General features: G+C 50.0%; 1 protein-coding gene across 1 annotated transcript in view; it reads left to right on the plus strand.

The window, feature by feature from the left end:
* The first annotated feature begins 3,740 nt into the window (after positions 1–3,740).
* The window catches only part of BLK (BLK proto-oncogene, Src family tyrosine kinase), a 46,068-nt gene continuing 36,647 nt past the window's right edge, over positions 3,741–13,161 (plus strand). The window contains exon 1 of the mRNA XM_060013615.1: positions 3,741–3,790. The gene's annotated coding sequence lies outside the window, so the exon portion shown is untranslated. The remainder of the gene's footprint in view (positions 3,791–13,161) is intronic.

The raw sequence follows: 13,161 nt of genomic DNA on the forward strand, positions 1-13,161 counted from the left end.
GCAGCCATTGATATCACCGTGTAGTTTTTACTTTTAGTAATTTACTTTGTTTTTTAGTCTGGCTCCCTAAGGGTATTCCCTTTTTGTGCACTATTTAATTTGGAGAGAGGTTACGCTCAGCAACCTTGAACATGTGAGCCTCTACCTTCCGCTGCCCAAGCTGTGTATGGCTGGAGGAACAAATTCAAATCTACAGTAAGTCCTTAGGTTTCCTTTGGTTTTCATTTTTTGCTGGACTCTTTCTGGTCTCTGTGACTCGTGTGTGTTTTTTTTTTTTTTTTTTGCGGTACACGGGCCTCTCACTGTTGCGGCCTCTCCCGTTGTGGAGCACAGGCTCCGGACGCACAGGCTCAGTGGCCATGGCTCACGGGTGCAGCCGCTCCATGGCATGTGGGATCCTCCCTGACCGGGGCACGAACCCGTGTCCCCTGCAGCGGCAGGCGGACCCTCAACCACTGCGCCACCAGGGAAGCCCTCGTGTGTATTTTAGGAGTCAGTGAGGGACACGTGGGGAGTTTATTATTTCAGCCCTTTGGGGGCTCTCTTAACTTACTTCCAGGATTTACCCCCATTACATTCCTGGGTGATCTGCAGGCCACTCTGGACAGAAGTTATATTCTCAAGCCAGAAAAGCTGCAGTTTTTCACTTTGGTCTTGAACGGATTCCATGACCTTTTAACCCATAAATGGCAGGTTTTCACCTCCCTGTTCCAGATCAGATCTGTCACCTCCACCTGGCTGTTGGTTTTCACTAACAGCCCTCAAACAAGTCCATCATTCCCACGAGTAGAGCTGTGGTTGTCATCACCCAATCTAAGGCGTGGGAGCGAGGGATAGAAACTCCACGCAAGAAGACCACAGACTCATGGCCATTCTGACGCAAGAGCAGTTTTTCAAGATTAAACACTTCTCAATTTGTGACGCAAGAGCAGTTTTTCAAGATTAAACACCTCTCAATTTGTTGTTCTGCCTTTGGTCATGTTCCAGTGCCTTTAAATGGTTGGTTTTAACAACTTTATCTGGTTTTTATACTTGTTTTTTTCAGGGGGAAATTGACCAGCTTCTCATACCACCATTCCTAAGGGAATCTTGGACTGGATTATTTCAATGTTTCTTCCTTTCAAATATTCTATTGCCCACAGCTTTTGATTTTTTCAGAAATGTACTGATGTCAGAAGGCTGGTGCAAACACATAGAAGGATAGCTCCGAATTTTGCATAAATCACTTTAAATGTGCAAAAATAAATGGGGGAGCCAGCCAGGCTGAACACCGAGCTGGGGGTTTCACAGCTGGGGTTTAATCTCAGCGCAGCCCAGGGAGCCCTCTCCAGGGTGCTCTAACAAATGTTTCTGCTAAGGACACCCCTAGCCTCACCTAACACATCTCGCTGCTGCCCACCTTCTGCCCTGCCTTGCCCCCTACCTCCCCCTGCCTTTTGCATGGATTCTGTGACTCTGTCAGGATGAAAGTAGCAGAAAGTAACTTTCACTTCTGCTTAAACAACTGAAACTCAAGAGCAAGGTCATTTCCTTGTTCTTTTCTGAGTGGCTGCTGGAATACATTTTCGGGTTTTTTTCCGACCCCTGTCTGTTGGGGGTGGACAGAAAGGTGAAGGGTTTTTTTTTTCCCAGATCATGTAAAAACCAGCTTACCTGAACTCCCTGCCCTGCAAACTTCTCACATCCCCTCTCACCCTCACCTTGAATAGATCAGTCTGAGTTTGAGGAAATGGATTTTCTCTTTAGAAAGGTAGATTTCCTGCTCCCTGCTGTACTCTCTGTATCCTTGGGTCCAAGTCTATAAAAGTTCTTCAAAACCCACAGATTAAAAAAAAAAATTAGATGTAATTCAGGCAGCGTCACTGGACCCTTGGTTAGTAAAAGACTCAACCCAGGTGTCTGCCTCTGAGAATTTGCAGGATCCTTAGTGATAAACCATGTTCAAGGCCGTCCCCTTGGTAACATCCCCCAATAATCCCTGATGGAGTTATTGTTCCTGCCTCTGTTCTAATAATGTGCCTTGTTGAGGCGTCTATGGCTGCACTTACCACATCCCATGATACTTGTCTGTCTACCAGACCCCTTCCCAGGCTCCTTAGACTGAGTCCCTCAGAGGAGAGCCGTGCCTATTATATCTGTATCCCTAGCCTCTGGTGTGTGCTTAGAGCGAACGATCACCAAAGTCTGTTGTGTTAACTGAATTGAAATAACAAGACTGAATCATTTCATCTCAAACAGTAACTTTTAAAGCATAAGCTTGGGAGTCCTTGAACTTGTGTTTAAATGTTTAGGTCCAACTCTCGGGTGTCAGGAAGTGAATACAAAAATAATAACACCTGTGATTCAGTGAGCACAGCTGGTTCTGGGCCCTGTTCTGGGCCCTTTGCTCTCAAGGATAGAAGAAGACAAAGAAGTTTTTTTTTAAAGGATCAGATTTGGGACTTAGATTAGGCATAGTCACATCAGCTACCAGTTATTTGGAGCTCACTACATGCTAAGTACTGTAATAGAGACTTTTTATACATTAATCCATTTATTCTCACAAAAAACCTTTTGGAAGAAATGAAGCAGACTGTTTCCAAGGAGGCTTAGAACCCACGAACTCCATGTTTCTGCTGCTGATGCCATGAACATCTGTCAAAAAGCTCTTTCCTACCGGGAACTCGCAGAGAATTACTGTCTTTGTCCTAAAATCCAAGGAGAGAAACTCCATAAGGAAGCTGAAATTCTGGACTGTGGTCCCAGGGCAGGAGTAGAAGAAGACCTGTCTAAATTCTATCCCTGCCGCACCCTCACTGAGGTTCCCAGACATAAAGGCAGGAGAGGAAACCACCCATTGGCTCCCTTTTGTCTGTGCGTCAGAAAGCAGGTGTCCAGTGGCTCACCATGTCTGGCTGGACCAGCAAAGTCTCCAGAGGTCATCTCAGCAACCTTCTTGGTCCCATCGGTCCCTCCGCCAATGTGGTACAGGACAGCACCTCACCACTCTGGGTGTTAGGGCCCTTCCCCATCACCTGCATCATTCTCGGTTCCTCTGAGTTTTCACAGCTGAGTGAAATGGCACAATTGAAGAGGCTCTGAGATCAAAATCAAGGACTGGCTAGGGTGCTAGAAACGAGGGAATTAGCTGATTCTGTGCCGCCTCTCACTCATTCTGTCGTTTGTGCTCTTAGTATCCCATGGGCTAGGTATTGTCAGGACTATCTGGAAGACAAGAAAAAAACAGCAAGCCTGGGAGAATGGCCACCCTGCCCACCCAGACGGCACAAGGCAGCAGAGCCCAGGCTCCTTCTTGCCTTGAAGACAAACACTGCAAAGCAGAGCGAAATACCTTGCCGAGTTAGCTTGGAGGTTACTAACTCTGCCGGGCTTTGCTGCAGGAAAAACAACATCTGTGTTGTTCAATCAAAACCCCATGAGAAAATTTCCCAGTGGCCGAGGGACATTGTTACCGACGCGGCCCAGGCCCAGAGAAAGACCAGCTGCTTGTGGTCCTTCCTCGCAGGCTTTTCCTGGACCCAGTGAGCCCACGGAAGCTTTTGAAGGGCTTGGCGGGAGGGGCGGGGCTCCTTGGGGGCAGCTGTGACCACAGACCGGGGAGCCTGCCACCTCGGCCGGGTGATTGCCATCGTCAGCAGGAAGCTACGAGCTACTGAACGGATTGAGACACCTGGGATGGACTCCTGTTTTGGGATTGCTTCCGAGCTGCTGGCTGTAGCTGGAAGGACACTGCCCCACAAGGCGCGGGGATCTGAAGAGCTATGGTGAGCGGCCGCTGAGCATTGCCAAGGTAAGATGCATCTTCTGCCTTCCCGACCGTCTCATTTCCTCAAACGGTGCCAACAGTGCCCGGAGGCCTGTGGGTGGGAGACCGGGCAGGAACATTGCTATGGGGGTTATGGGCGGAGAGAGAAGACATTCTTAGGATCCGAGCCGCAGCTATGAACAGATTGCCCTGTTGTTTGTTCATTTCTGTTTTAGAGAGATGTTTGATTTATAAAAGTTCATCCATCCAGGGTAGATTCTGTTTCTCAGGCTTTCTAAGCTGGAAAAGGTGGTAAATGTGCCACAGAGGAAAGAGAGGAGGAGGCTGGGCCGGGTGGTGGCGAGATACGTGGGCACTCGCGGCAGCTGTGGGCTCCAGGCAAGAGCCTCCCTATAAGCGAGAGTAAAGGTACCACGGTGCAGAGCTGATGGAGGCCAGCGGTGACGCATGGGAGCGTCTGGCTCAAGGTCAACAACTGGCTGTTGCTTTTGTTTCATTTTGGGTTTTTTTTTTTTTTAAATAAGGTTTTCCATTTTTCAGACATGTGGGGGTAGGGTGATGGAATAGGTTTAACGATGGCCTTTTGGGCTAAGAGATCTATTTGGCCAACTGTGAAAAGGAAAGAACAGTTGACAACATATTTTGAAAGGATTTTAAACATTCTAGGATTTTGACAACTTTTCTAGTCATTTCCTAACTGTGTTCACCGCTGTGTTTAGCCTCAACTGCCCACATTACCAATGAACTAAAGAGTTATCACCGCGTTTCCGTAGTTATAGAGAATTCCATATAATATATGTTGATACTCCTCCCTCCCGGAAGGGAGCTTGATTCCCCTCAGCTTAAGTGAGAACTGGACTTAGTAGAGTGTATGGAAAGCGAAAAACGGTAACACTATAGTGGAGAATCCTGGCCACAAAGTTAACATCTCCAGGGATAAGTCATATTGTATTTATTGCGTAACTTTGTCTGCAAGGAGGAAAGTACTTCACCTGTGTGCTATTCTTCCCCCAAACCCATAATCCCAGTCTAGTCATAAGAAAACGTCAGACAAACCCAAATTGAGGGACAGTCTACAGACTATTTGACCTTCTAGATTGTCAAGGTCATGACAAATGAGTAAAGATGGGGAAACCGTCACACATCAGAGGAGAGGAAGGAGACATGACAACTAAATCCAGAATTCATATCCGGGCTGGATTGGATTCCGGACCAACAACAACCTCAAAGTCATCAGTGAAAAACAGGTGAAGTCTAAATAAAGTCTGGAGTCTAATGACTATCATTGTGCCTTTCTTAGTTCTAGCAAATGTACCATGGTTAGGAAAGAAGCCAACATTAGGGGAAGCTGGGTGAAGGATGTATGGGAAGTCTCTATCCTCTTGGATAGAAGTCTCTATCGCCTTGGAGCTCCCCACCTTATTCCCAGAAAGCTCCTTATTTCCCTCTCTTCATGGTATTTCTCATGATTCATTTATTTTTTCATGCAGCACACATTTTTTGAGCCCTCACTCTGTGTCAGGGGACTTAGGGCCGACACCCCACCTCTGTCTCCTAGCAGAGCTCACTGCGCTGGTTCAGGCTCCTGGGCCCCCAGCACATGCCCAGCTACCCACAACTGGCCCCTCACCAGTGAGGAAGTAGGAGGCCGAGCATGGAGGCCAGGGAGGGCCCAGACCCAGCATGGAATACCCGCTGAACTCTGCCATCCTGAGCTCAGCCATCCCCACAGAATCTGTGGTCAGCCAAGCAGCAGTGAGCTGTGCTGGCCGACGCTCTCCCGTGAGCGGAGCATCTCCAGAGGGATACAGAGCGGAACTGGGACTCTCGAAGAGCCAGCTCCCGCACTGCCCTAGAATCTGCAGTATCCAGATGAGACCACTAGGGGCAGCATCCTTGCTTGTAAGGGGCAGGTGTTTGGAAAGGTACCAGGGAGACAGAGAAGCCTGACCTCCCCAACACACACACACACACACACACACACAAACACACGCACGCACGCACACCCCACAGGCCCGGCAGAGCAGGTGTGCCCTTGTTTGAAGGTAATATCTCAGCCGGATTAGAGAAACGCTGCGGAAGCAGATGAGAAAGAAGAAAGAATTATGAAGCTGTGGGGTGAGAGCGTTTAGATGAAAATCACATCACTTAGATGAAGACCAAAATTAAAGAGCGGAGATTACCTTCCCTGTCATGTCCCCTGCTCCCTCCCTGCTCCTGGACCTCCTCCACAGGTCCACACTCCTGCTGGGCCCCCCACCCCTCATCCAGGCAAGTCCCGCTTGTCCTGATTCTCAGGATCAGAAGACCAATGTCTTCTCTTCTGTCACCAGTGCCCAGACCCATCCCTGTGTCCCCATGGCCTCCAGCACATGCTTAGGGCTATTTGCTTGCTGGTGTGCTGCCCCTCTGGACCTGGGCTCCTCCAGGACAGGGACCAGGCCCTTCCTCCCTTCCCTCTGAGTCCCAGCACCCAGAACGTGCCCAGCACAGGGTGGATTCCCTGTGGAGTGGTTCTTGAGGGACAGAAACAAGGACACGTTCTTGAAGGCAAATAAGCTTAAGACATGAGGAAGAAAGCTGGAAGGGGGAAAAGCATGTGAGATTTCACGATCACCCTTAGTCACAGTGGACTCCGGGACCATGGCCACACCGGGGCTTTAATGGGGGCCCTTGCAGAAGGAGATGGGTGTCACTAGGTCTTCAGCATGTTCTGCTCCTGCAAGGCAGAGTGGACCAGAGGAAGGTGCTGGACCTTGGGGTCAGCCAATCCTGCACTGGGACCTGGCTCTGCCACTTATGGGGGATCTGGGAGGGTTGAGCAAATGACCTAGCTCTCTGTAAAGGGGAAAGAGTTGCACCCAGCTCCAGGTACAGAAGAGAGAACTAAATTGAACAAGATGATTGGAGCATGGAGGCTCCGCCATGGCCCCTCAGCTCCCCATGGGCCACTGTGTGGCTGGTGCATGCCCCCTCACCAAAGGCCTGATGCTTCCTAAAACCATGGGGGTAGAAAGAGATTATCTCGGGTGCCTTGTCAAGGCCACTCTCTGCTGACCTCTTTGCACACCTTGTTACCTGGGCTGCTGCGCCAGGACCAGGGTGAGGCAAGTGGGGCTCCGAGGGTACAGAATTTAAAGAGGCTCACCCTCTCAGGATCGCTCAGCTGCAGGGGATGGTCGAATATATTCACATGTCTGCACGGATATGAGATGCTCTGTGTTTAATGGATTAAGTCAGGAGTTCTGACCTCGAGACCACAGACCCCTCTTAAGTTTCACGGGACCTGTGAGCTCCCTGAACTTTGTGGACGCGTGAATTCTTCTACAAAGAGCATTTATGGCTTTCATCAGATTCCCAAAAGGATCTGTCCACCCCAAAATATTTGGACTCACCAAGTCCGATGGTTAGGAAGGATAATTTAATTTTATCTCAGTGTGCTGTATGTACAAGGCAGGGGAAGGGACTTGGGCATAGGAGAGAGACAAAGCAGCCGTGGCCGAGGGGTCCTACAGCTGAGAGGTTGGATGCCTGGGCTTGTGGAATGGAGGGCCCAAGTTCAAGGTTCAGTCCTGCCACTTCCTGGCTGTTGCACCTCAGGCATGTCACCAAATGTCTTCCTGAAATAACAACTGTTTGACCTCACACTATACTGGCAGCCTCACCTATCTCAGTAGGGGACTTATACCCTTAAGTCTCATTTCTTTATTTGTTGATAATAGCACATCACAGTGTTATAAGAATTAAACTCCAAAGCCCTAATTCTTTGGTGAATTGAAGCTGAGGAGGAGACAATATTTCCATCTAGATTCTATTCAGTGCTTCATGGAAGAATCAATTCTCCGTGTAAGAGGAGTCCTTGTAATTTGAAAAGGCACATTTCACGTTTGTAACTTCTTAGATTTATTTGCACGCACAACATTTATCTTGAAATCTTGAAAAGGGAGAGTGTGATTTGGTTTCTCAAAAGAGGAAATGGGTTTAATAAGATTGAGAAACACGAACCTAGGTGCCTTGGGTGCTCCCCCTGTGTCGAGCTTATTGGGCCGAGAGCTGTGTGTCTGGATCTCAGTGCCTGGGCTGTTCAGGGAACCACGCTCCTGAATCAGGCCCATGCACCCAGCTTGGCAAGGACACACTGTGCTTGGCTCATACTAAAGGCTCCTGTAAGAAGCAAGGCAGGCCCTTCACTGTGGCATCATTGCTGCAACGCTGAGACCGCCGCCCACCACGGCACTCAGCACCCCCCTAAAAGGAGCCTCGGGAGAATTCCTCTCAGACTCCAGACCCGGGAGACACCAGCTCTTCCAACGGGTCATTTCCCACCCGCTGCTTCAGACTCCAGGACACTTAGAGCCGAATTTCCATCTAACCATATTAGCAGCTGGGGAGCCCCATCTCAGGGTCTGTATTTCTGTGTACCTGCCTTACTGTCAAATTTGTTTTCCTGCCCTAACTTACCCTTTGGTCTGATTTCTTTGTCTACTTTTCTCTCCTGTTATTTCATATTTATTTTTATAAGTGGCCCCAAATCTTTTTGGAAACATCAGGAAATAAATAAATAAGTAAACAAAAACAGGACAGTGTTCTGGAAAGAGCCTGCTGCGTGGTGAGGGTACTCAATAAGAATTAGCTCCCTTTCTGTGTACAAAGCATAGACCAACCTATTGTGAGATACCCAGCTGTGAGTCTATTATAGTTGGACAAATAGCCTGTTTCAACTGTCTGTTTTTACAGTTATTCTAGCCTCTATTGTTACAGAGATTATATAAAATTATTTCATGGTAAGATTCTTTTTATTCCTACCATTTCTAAAGTGAATGGGACTTTTCAAAAATAAATTCATTTTTTTAAAAAAAGTATTGCACTTGGGGACTTGCCTGGTGGTCCAGTGGTTAAGACTCCGTGCTCCCAATGCAGGGGGCCCGGGTTTAATCCCTGGTCGGGAACTAGATCCCACATGCATGCCACAATTAAGAGTCTACATGCCACAACCAAGGATCCCACATGCTGCAACGAAGATCCTGAACACAGCAACGAAGATCCCACGTGCCGCAACTAAGACCCGGCACAGCCAAATAAAATAAATAGATATTAAAAAATAAAAAAGTATTCCATTTGAAGATAGGACCAAAAGTAATGAGCCATTTTATGATTTCATTTGGGCGGCTTTATGGGAAAGGCTGAAGTCTCCTTTTCCTAATGAGAGCCATTTCTATTTTGTGGTGTCCGTCTGTCTGTCTGTCTGTCGGTCGGTCTGGCAGACTCCCTGGCACCTGTCAGGGATGTGTCAGGTTAAGATAGGAGTCTTCGGGACTGACAGCAGGGATGTGCTGTCACATGCTGAACCACCAGCTTTCCGGGAAGCAAACATACACATTCACACGTATAAGTTAATCATCAATTTTACTGGTATGAAGGATGTGTGATGCAAAATTTACAAACATTAATATATACAATACCCTTTCTTATAAATACCATATAGCCCACTGATTCTCCACAGAATGCTTTTGTGGACTTTTGCCAAACCCTTGTATCCAAAGTCAAGCTATGGTTGCCATCGATGCACGTGAACTTCACTGATATTTTCATTTATGCTAAGAAGTAAGATCAGACTGAAACCACAGAGACGTGTCGGAACTGTGTGGTGACCCCCTTCTTTACTAAATTGGAAAATAGTTTTTTATTACTTTAAAAATTTTCCCCATTTTGGGGGGTGCTATTCACAGCTACAAATAGTTTTAAATGAAATCAACATTATCAACATTTTCTCCATCACTGTCTTAAGTTGGGAAAATCAGCGTAACAGATCAAGCCCAGATGTATAGCCCTTGCCTATTCCTGTGGTGTAAACGCTTTCGCCGTAGCTGATTTCAAGCCGCCAGCATGACTTGGCTGAACGCAAAGCTGGGAGGCTGGAAAGAGGCGAGGTAGCACACAGTTATACTGTGTCCACCCTACAGATACTACTGATATAAGTACCTTCAGGAGCAGAGACAAGAGTAAAGTATCTAGGAAGTGATGAGGTTTGAGTGTGTATTACCTCCGTTTTTAATTATATTTTATGTAATTTTAATTTTGTACATTTTAATTTTGAATAACAATGTACTTAACAAACAGCTCACAAATACCCCCCAAATTTAACAATTGGCCCTTACAAACCAGCGTGAGCTGGCTCCAGCACATGGCTGCCTGAGAGGCATAATATCTCAGTGCCAAAGTACAGATCTGCGCCTTGTCTGTATCTGGGCTTTGCTGAGCAGGGCCGAGTAGAGACTAACCTGCCTCCTGGGCTCTCCTGAGTCCCAAGCCTGGCAGAAGACGCCCAGGGATCCGGTGGTCCTGCCGTGTGCTTGGTGGCAGGGAAAAAGGAGGGGTGCAGGGCCCTGGATGGAGACCCTCTCCCCACAGCAGGTGTGTCTCTGCACCTGTTGCTGCAGCTGGCGACCTAAGTCTTGGAGATCATGGACCCCTGCTGAGTTTCATGGAGCCTATGACCTCCTTGAACTTGCATGCAAGCTTTTGTGGAATGGACAGGTCTTGAGCAAAGATCGTTTATAGCTTTCATCAGATTTCAGGAAGGTTTGGGGCTGCTGGCACAGGAAGGATTGGCTTCTGTTTGACTTCCAAGGGGTGAAGGTGGCTTTTCTGTGTACTCCTGGGACCTGCTCCAAGAATGAGGCAAGGTGGCCCCCGCAGGGGAGGCCTTTGCCACTCTTGTCACCTAGAAGTGTGGGCGGAGACGCTTCCTAGAGGGGACCGGGGCTCAGTGCAGGACACAGTGCTGTGGCTCCCAGCCGTCAAGGCTGAGATTGCAGATGTCGCCCCTGACAACCGGGCCCGGTGGCCCTGTCACAGGTGTGGAGGAGGGATGGGGCTCAGCGAGCCCATGTTCCTGCCGCGGCCTGACCCCCGCTGAGGCTGCTCCCACCTGGGCAGTCAGTGAGAGGCGCCCACTCCCACCCTCCCCTCCTGGTCAGATGGAGCTTCCCAGGGTCCTCCACGCCCCATTGTCACCAAGACAAGTGCCCTCTGAGAACTCGCAAACGGGAAGCGAAAATAACACCCCCAGAGAGGCTCCTGGCCCAGCGCCGAGGGGACAGGCCCTGTGACTGGCTCGCTCCTTCTGGTCTTCAGGAGGATCTCATTTGCTTGCACAAGAGTTTGCTCATAGGAGGGTCACACTTTGGTGGCGTCGGGAGGGTTTAACACCTTTCTCCTCGAGGCCCCTTGAGGGACACGCAGGTGGACCGAGGTGGGTGCAACTCGGCCTTTGCCACATCCGTGCAAATGGCTCCGCCACATTCATCTTGGCGCGTGGAACCTCTACTTGCAGCCTGCACAGAAAGCCACCCTCTCGTGATGTGCGCCCTGCCCTCCTCCCGTCTGTTCGTGTGCCATCAGAACTGCTGCGGGGGCTGCCTGCCTGTGAAAGCGTCACCGTCACCACGTGTGGCCCTTCTCATCCTGTTGATGGGAAAGGCCCTTGACAATGAAGGGAAGGGAAAGGTGTAAGAAGGACTGGAGAGAAACACGGGCCTCAGGGGCTTCCCTGGTGGCGCAGTGGTTGAGAGTCCGCCTGCCGATGCAGGGGACACGGGTTCGTGCCCTGGTCTGGGAAGATCCCACATGCCGCGGAGTGGCTGGGCCCGTGAGCCATGGCCGCTGAGCCTGCGCGTCTGGAGCCTGTGCTCCGCAACGGGAGAGGCCACAGCACTGAGAGGCCGGCGTACCGCAAAAAAAAAAACAAAAACAAAAAAAACACGGGCCTCAGGAGCTGGTTTTGTCCAGGTGTATAATATTGTCAGAAGTTTTATATTTAAGGTCTTTGCTGAATTCTCTTGGTTAAATACTTTCAGTTCATTGTAGGTGGGAGGGGCCCCTAGCCAATCTCCCCTGAGCAGGTGCTCAAAAGATGTTTCCAGTGTGGTGATTGCTGCTCCATGGGGCCCTGTGACGGACGAGCGCGCCCCCACCTCCCACCCCTGAGACGGGACGCCTTGAGGTTTTAGCCTCAGGAGGCTGGAACTTGCCGGCATGCAGTGTTTGGTGCGGTAGTCCTTTTTGGACCCTGTTTTAAGAATTTTATACTAGAAAGACGAAAAAGAAAATCTGTTGCAGGCAAGGGGCTTGTTGATGTAGGTGTGCTCACATACACACACGCACACACAGACACACAAGCACACACAGAGACACACCGGCTCATACGTACACATGGACACACACACACACACACACACACACACACACACACTTGTCAACAACACCAAGAAACCACCCAGCACAACAAATTGCATTTGCAACAAAAGTGAATGAATCCATTCTGTCCCGTAAAGAGATCTCCAGGCCTCTTCCATCCTGGAGAAATCTAGTCGCTGGAGCACCTCCTCCCCAGTCCTTCATACTTTCTACCGCACAATGTTTTCTGTCATCAAATGGCAAGACATGTCTTCTTCTGCTCTGAGTGGGTCTCGGGAGGGCCGAGGGCACCCACCACCACTCTCCCACCCAGAGCCAGGCCCGGCGTGTTTGCGGGAGCACAGGGCTGGGACTGGGGCTGTGGGCAAGTCAGAGGGGAGGATGGAGGTACCAGGCCCGCCCGTCCTCGGGGGCTGGTGTTCCTTGGCCTGACTCCACACTCTGCAGGACAGGCCGGGTCTGAAATCCCTGGGAGCCCTGCCAGCCCTTCCTCCCATCCCCTGCTAAGGTGACCAGCTCCCCTGGCATCTCCGGGAGGAGTGTGGAGTGTTCCTACAAAGGAGCCCTGAAGTGCAGGGGAAGCAGGAGTGTAGCAAAGGCAGAGGACGGCCGGAGCTCCCCAGGCTTCCCTGTGTGAGGACAGCACCGTGATCACACTGACTTCTCCTTTCTCAAATGCGCCCCCAGGTCTCCATCGCTTTAGCTCAGGTCCCCCTACTCTAGCCTGGATGATTGCACATCCTGGGAGCTCATCTGTCTGCTTCCAGTCTCTTCCACGCCAGTCCATCCTGCATGTGGCCAGTGAGGTCTTTCTAAAGGTCAAACGTGGCCCTGTCACCAGTCAGGGTAAAATCTCTGTTGACTCCTCTCGATGACTGAGAACAGACCGTCTGGGTCTCCGTCCCCTCTCCTGGCGTCCACCTCCAGGCTCACTGGGCCCACCACAACTCAGAGCTTTTGTTAAATACTCTTCTCTGCCGGAAATGCCCATCTCCCCAGGGAGAGATCCTGTGGGACCTCGAAGGTCCAGCTCTGAAATCTCGTGAGCTTCTTATGGCCGTTCCCCTCCACCCGGGCCTGGCTAGAGGCTCCCTCCATGGAGCCCAGCAGGGAGCTTAAGAGAAAGGACTTTGGGCTTCAAGCTGGGTGGCACGGTTTCCATCCCAGGCCCCATTTACACACCCCAGTTGTATCGC

This window comes from Delphinus delphis, chromosome 6 (assembly GCF_949987515.2).
Source record: "Delphinus delphis chromosome 6, mDelDel1.2, whole genome shotgun sequence".
Taxonomy (NCBI): Eukaryota; Metazoa; Chordata; class Mammalia; order Artiodactyla; family Delphinidae; genus Delphinus; species Delphinus delphis.